General features: G+C 39.1%; 1 pseudogene; it reads left to right on the top strand.

Moving 5' to 3' along the window:
- The first annotated feature begins 6,565 nt into the window (after nucleotides 1-6,565).
- On the top strand, nucleotides 6,566-6,945 carry LOC118609944 (annotated as a pseudogene).
- Nucleotides 6,946-7,261: the final 316 nt, after the last annotated feature.

Below are 7,261 nucleotides of genomic sequence, written 5' to 3'. Positions count from 1 at the left end.
ACACATAACAAAAACTGTTAATTGTTTTGGGGAGAACATGACAGATTGTACTATAAAAAAACTTAAATGTTCATAGCCTTTACTCCAATGATTCTACACAATAGGGAGATAACTAAGCAAATGCTGGAATATTGAAAATTATGGTCCAAAATACATGGCAGTTTTTCAGATTAGAGGAGGCTAAATAAACATGACAACTACATGTAGTATTATACTTTAGACTGGAAGGAAAAATTAATACTACAACAGAAATGTATGTTCACAGGTGGACAGTTCTACCATAGTTATGGAAGAGAATATACCTGTTCTTAGGAAATACATCCTGAAATATTAAGAAGTAGAGAACAATGATGTAGGTAATTTACCTCAAATGGTTTAGAGACTCTATCATCTACCTATCTTTCTGTCTATCTATCCATCTATCTATCTATATCTATCTATCTATCTATCTATCTATCTATCTATCTATCTATCTATCTATCTATCTGTCTATCTATCTATCTATCTATCAATCATCTAAGTAGAGTGTTCTTATGAAACCTTTTGTTAGCCAAAATGGCATAAAGCAAAGAAGCAATTACTTTAGAATATGTCTTGCTAATGATTCACAGAATAAATGGAGATGGAGCACAGATGCTCGTAGATACAGTTTGAAGCTATAGTGGCTTGATGTTGAGATGCTGAATGTCGTTCCCCGGGAAGGAGCTTGGTGGGACCACTCTCACTGCTCCGGGTGTGCACTGCTTATATGACTTCTCATACAAAACAAACAATAGACACTATTTCTGTTTATTGTTTTTTTTCATAAAAATGAAAATCCTCTTGGGATTTCCTTCGGTTAGTGAAAACAGGTACTAATGTAGGTCTTTCATAAAAGCTAAATGATGTAAAGCAAACTTTTGAAGATTGGGGGATACCTGTATTTATCTATTCATCTGCCTACATACCTCTTTATCTAGAGAGAGAGAGTAAAAGGTAAAGCTAATGAAGTAAAATGTTAACAACGGTTGAATCTAGGTAAAGGGTATGTGGGTGCCCCTTGTAATGTTTTTACTTTTCACCATTTTTGAGTTTGGTGTTATCTCCAAATTGTTTTTTAAAAGAATCCCCTTCAGGGAAAAAAATGATAGCCAAGAATAATATGTAAATGGTAGAGGTATATTTATATTTTTTATAATATTAAGAGAAAAATATGCAAAATATAAAAATTGTCCCAAGCTTCAGCTAGCCAAACAAATGGATTCCTGCTCAAATCTCCTTCCCTGCCTCACATTTCCCCCCTCTTTCTAGGTGCTAGCTTCTCAAGGTTCTCCCATGCACACCTCCCAACACCACCTCTCTTCCCAGCTCTAGTTCTCCAGTAGGAAATTCCTGATAGATCATCTCAAAAGACCAAGGCAGATCCAGCCAATCCCTTCACTTTCTGACTCATTTCTTGAGTTATTTCACTACGACCATGTTTCCATTTTATAAGGGCAACAAGTCCATGGCCCCTCCATTCTCTCCCATCAGCCTTCTCTTTCTTCACTTCCCTCCTTATCCAGTTTAGAGCTCATTATCTATCATGAAAAGAATGCTCTTGGCCATACTGGAAGCTCTCCTAACTCTTTGTCTTTTTCCATCTGGCAAAACTTCAGGTATTTATGATAAGAAGTCAAAGAAAGGCCCTCTATGATGTAGCCCACCCTCCTCTCTCTAATTACACCAACTTCTGCTTCATTTACTCTTGGAATAACTGGGCTTATCCCTCCACAGGGAAGGCTCTTCCTTCTACTTATTAATCTCTGTCCCTCACGTTCCCTCTTAACTCTTTCCTTCAGAGCTGAGCTCAATTTCCACTTTTGTAAAAAAGCATCCTCTGACCTCCCTGAACGGTCAAGTCCCTCTGTTTCAACCCCCCTTATCTCCATATACCAGCCTTCACAGGCTGTTTCAATAGATTTTGTATCTGACAGCTCTAAGAAGGCAGAAACATGTCTCAATTCAGTGTTATGTGACCAGTGCACTCCACATTTGGGTGCTGGGCTACCTCCAGCTACAAGTGTCCAGGACAACAAAACCAACCATGTGCTCCTAGTGGGACATGGATGCTCACAGCCTGTTCACCTTCAATCAGAACAGTCTCAGATACTAGGTGTGCTGCACTTGAAGATTCCAGACATCGGCATCCAACTGGCTGATGAGGCAAATGAGAAGAAGGTGAAGTCAATCCTCAGACATCATCTGTGGTGGAGGGGGAAATACTCTGATTTGGGAGAATATGGGTACTCAGAGCTTGGCTGGCAATGTATTTTTAGTGGGCTCTGTCCATATAGCATCTAAGTCATCAGAATGGTCTGGAATAGGGCTAGAGTATCAAGGCCCACCATCATTAATAGCAATTGGCAATAACTGAGATGCTGGAGGTGACCCTGAACCAGTCACTGTTTATAACATTATTAGTCATTGGCACTTTTGCATGCAAATGTGTATTAGATCATCATTGAGATTAGAAGGGATATGGGCAGATGAAGAAGGCTGAAGGTGTATAGGTAAAGGGGATGAACAGTGGTTTTGAATAAGTAAGCCCTTGAAAGCAAAAAAGTAAGAAAATGCGTTATAAGTAAGAGTATATAGACCAACTCTTGGTAGAGAAAAAAAGGATATATTTCTATCCATTTACTCAACCAGGCAGAGAAAGGAGTGTGAGAGAAGAATCCCAACAATTTGATTTGCTTTAGCCTTGTGTCTTATTCATTTTTTGTCCCATTTTCTTTTGGCTCGGCTGGTCCAGGAAGAACTGTGTTTATTTTACATTGAGGAGCTGGATCCCGTGGGCTCCTACTTGCTTTGAGCAGCAGTAGAACCAAAAAAGAATAAATTCTGAACACTCTGAGAAAACAGATTTATGAAGATACACTGGAGATGTGTTAAAGAAACATTTATTCAAGTAAAATCAGAGCCTTTATAACCCTGCCAAGGCCGATGAATCCTGTGGCGTTTCCCTACAGGTTGGCATCCATGCTCCTAGTCAAGAAGGGCCCATTCTCCCCTTTCAGTCTGCTCAGGAAGCCCCTGGCTCAGTCAGGTCTTGCTATTCAAAGGCTCATTATTCAGCACCCTGGCTTCTGCCTCCACTCTGCCACTTTTTGACCTTTCCACTGTTCACTAACATTGCTGCCAGAAGGTAGGCAGCAGGGGAAATTAAAGGAATTAAACCATGAACTTGCCATCACTGCCACTGCCGAGAAGACTGATGAATCACTGGACTGAAAAGGAGGTAGAAACACTTGCCCCAGATGAAGGTTCTGAATATTATGAGAATTTTAAGGGCTCAGCCTATCACTGATGCATGGAAATTGGGCAGTTGACTATATATAGGTCAGAAGTCAAGCAAAATTCAGATTAGACAGGCAAAAAGTAAATTTATATTAACTCGCATTGAGAATTTGACTTTGAGAACTAAAGGAGAAAGGTAGATAGAAAAGTAGTGGGTCTAAGTACTAGACAGAGCACTCTCTTCTAGAAAAAAGCGCCATACCCATAAGAGGTAAAGTAGCCAGGTGATTTCTGTCACGTGACCAGGACTCACCAGCACCCAGATGATGAGTCCAAGGGAAGCCACCTGATTCAAGGGGTGTCAGTTCACGGGCTTGTCATTGAACTACAAAAGTCGAGTTTGGAAATTCTTGGAGTTCAAAGAATTGAAGAAACACTTAATTTAGAAACTAAAACTAAGGACAAAGAAGCCTTAGCCATGTTCCAGCAGAAATTACAAAGGAGTAGAAAATTATGTGATAGAACGTAGACTTGTCAGAATGTAACTGAGTCATGTTAGTGGCAGTGTAAAGATCTAGGGACCCTGCTGCTGGTATCTCTGGAACTGTCTTATAAATCTGCATTTTGGTGTGTGCAGATTTCCGAAAGGTGATTACCGTTAAAACAATATAAGATCCAAACGCATATCTAGGATCACTTGTAAGAATAATATAGTGGTGAAATCCACTATAGTATCCAATATAGTGGGAAGCTAGAAGAATTCAACTATTGCCCCTTCGCATTCCGTGAACCGGCAACTGTTCAACTACTTAAGATCAGTCTCACATTCCCTGTTTGCATATTCTACAGAAAACATTGACAGAGGGAGATGGAGTTTGCCATTTGACAAAGTTAGGACATAAGTGAATTTGCTCTGTTCAACAGTTTTTCTTTTTCATATTATATCTATTGTTTTATTGAAGAATGATATACATGCAGAATAAATCTTAAGTGTATACAGCTCTATGAATTTTCACTAACTGAACTCACCAATGTAACAAAGTAACCACAACCTAGATCAAGAAATAGAACACCACCAGCTGTCCCTCAGTTCTCTCATGCCCACTTGCAGTCACTAATCAGCACTTCTGCCTGCATTTGTACTTAATATGAATAAAATAATAAAGTATGTAATTTTTGGTGCCTGGAATCCTTCACTCAATATTATGCTTGTGAGATTCATTATATTGTTGCCTATAATTACATATTTCTATTACTGTGTAGTGTCTATTATGTGAATATACCACAATTATCTATTCTACTGTCAATAAACGTTTGGGTTGTTTCATTTGGATCTATCACAGATAATGGTGCTATAATCATTCCTGTATATAGCTTTTGCTGAGCACATGTAACATTTCTGTTGGGCATATACAAAGGAGCAGAATTTCTAAATAATAGAATATGCAAGTGCTTAGTTTACATGGATACTATCAAAGAATTTTCCAAAGTGGTTAACCATTAGCTTTCTCTTTAATGTCCTCATGCTCTTGCTTTGGCTTCTATGGTTTTGCCCAGTCCTTCTCACACTCATCACTCACTTCCCATACCTCTGAACTTCAAGCTTGCCTACTGACTCTAACTGTTCAGGGTTTGGTTGGATACACACACATCTCAACCTTGTTCAACATCAAATATTCTGGACCTTTTCCTTTGAAAAATAAATCTTTCCTGAAAACCGGCCTCTATTCCTCCAGTCCCCAAGATGACAAGCTAATTGCCTCAGGATCAAGTCTGTCTTCAAAGAGGAGCACATAAAGTTTCAAGGGCACATCACATCTGTTCCAGCTGTGGTTTCCATGCCTGGAGTTCTGATCATTCTCATCTGTGGCTGACCTGATCCAGTGTTGACAGCTTCATCAGCTCTAGTGTGTCCTGTGTCCCCAGCCCTGTGCAACTGCTCCTACAAGAGCCAGGTTGCATTACCTCTGTCCAGACCGAGTGTGACAACACATGGTACTTTGGTATACCATCTGTTATTCCTATGCTCTTCGTGCCCATCCCCTGAAGATTCGGTGCCCATGCAGCAGAGTCAGTAGAACTAAGTTGCTTCTTTGGGAGAGGCAGCATTTTAAAATCTAGACAAAAGCAACTTTGAGGGGTGGGCCTTCTGGCCCATCCCAAGGGTTCTGACAATGTTATACACTTCCTTGACATAATCAGCTACCTACACAAAAAGGAGAGACACCAAGGGAAATATTTTGAGAAGGCAGATCTATTATTACCCCTCAACTTTCATCTCTTAGCTGCTGCCTCTGTGCTTCAAAAATACTCAGCAGGTCTCTGAGTTCTTGTATTTCATTAATTCACTAAGGATCTAACAAGTTTGGGCTAGTTCAGGGGTATTTTTTTGAGACGTAATTGCAATACTTTTTTGTTCATTGAATTTTAAAAATGAGAAATCTAATAGAGTGCCTAGTTTATTTTTTAGTAGTAGGTACTAAACAAAAGTATGATTTTTAATAATGCTTATATTATAAATATATCAGTTTTGCTTCATGTTCAAGTCAATTCAACAAATATTTATGGACCAATTATTATGTATGAAGTATTATAAATAACTTGCAGTTCTAGCCCTCAAGGGAGTCATAGAATTTAGTCTTTAGGGAAATGATTATCCTTGAGGAATTAGAAGCCATCAAGGATTTTACTAAAGTTAGTGTTTTAGGTTCAGCTGTCCAGAAACAAACCCTGAGACAAAGACCTATGCTGCTTGGAAGTTGTTGTAGATGTTAGTTGCCTTTCCCACAACCTTTGACCTTGCACTGATCTGGGTAAGCCACTGCTAACAACTGACTATTGGGGGTGGGGGTGGTGGCAAAAGGCCAGTCCCTTCGAACTCAAGGTAAAACAACCTTGTGATATCAATCATGCTCCAGAGCTCCCTACGGGATCTGGCTGAAAGTACACTTGTTACAAAATCACGTCCTTACTCAACTCCTTCCCCTGTCTTTCCTGCTTCCCTTGTATGTTTTCAGATTTCTCCTAAAAGTATGCTCTCAGTGTATCATTTGTGTAAGAATATCATCTCGACTACTTCTAGGGAACCTGACCTAAGGCGGCGGGAAATCTTAGGAAGCATTGGTAGGAGAGAGGTGAAATAATACAGGAAAAGAGACCAAAACAGCCTGCAATATCAGCAGATCACCATATGGGAAACTGGGATTTCACTCCTCAGGAATAGGGTTACCAAATTTAGCAAGAAAAAAAAATTATTTACCCTGCTCCAGAGTTTTTCCCACCCAGGCCATGTAGGAGGGAGAATGAGATGGCAAATGAGATCATCAAGGCTTAGGCCACCTGGGTGGGTAGTGACATGATTTTCCTTCAAAAAGATCGATCACAAGGAAATCTCAGCAAAAACAACTTTCGAGGATGACCAGGATCTTGATTTCCATGAAATTTTTCCTCAAGTACCAACACATTTTTTGGTGATACCAAGAAGCATATATCCAAGATTTCTACAGCAGAAGATGATGATGAAAGTCTTTTTGGACTTTTAATGATTGTTGGCAAGAAATGTGCTGCTGATATGGGCCCGAAAAAGGATTATTGAATGGTGGCGAATGAGGCTCAGATGGGGGACAGTCTGTCTATCATGTTCATCATGTTGTTGGAGGTCAGCAAATGAATTGGCCTCTTGGTTAAGCATGTTTTAGGGATAAATTTCTCTTCTCTAGGCAATGATCAGTTTTGCAAGTTCTAGTATGTTGAACAGTACACTTATTTTTGCCTGTGTATGGACAGATTGAGGAAATGATTAAAAAAAATAACATACATAATGAAAGACATTGTTTCATAGTCTGAAGAAAAAACACTGTATTAAGTTTGAATGTTTGACAAGCAACATATCATTTTTTTTAGTTTAGGACTATCCCACATAATATTTAGCAAACACTTAACTAAACAATCATTCATTGCATATCTGAAATTCAAATTTAACTGGACATTTTGTATTTTATCT

This window comes from Rousettus aegyptiacus, unplaced genomic scaffold, assembly GCF_014176215.1.
Source record: "Rousettus aegyptiacus isolate mRouAeg1 unplaced genomic scaffold, mRouAeg1.p scaffold_m13_p_12, whole genome shotgun sequence".
Lineage (NCBI taxonomy): Eukaryota > Metazoa > Chordata > Mammalia > Chiroptera > Pteropodidae > Rousettus > Rousettus aegyptiacus.
This window is presented reverse-complemented; position numbering and strand designations above follow the sequence as displayed.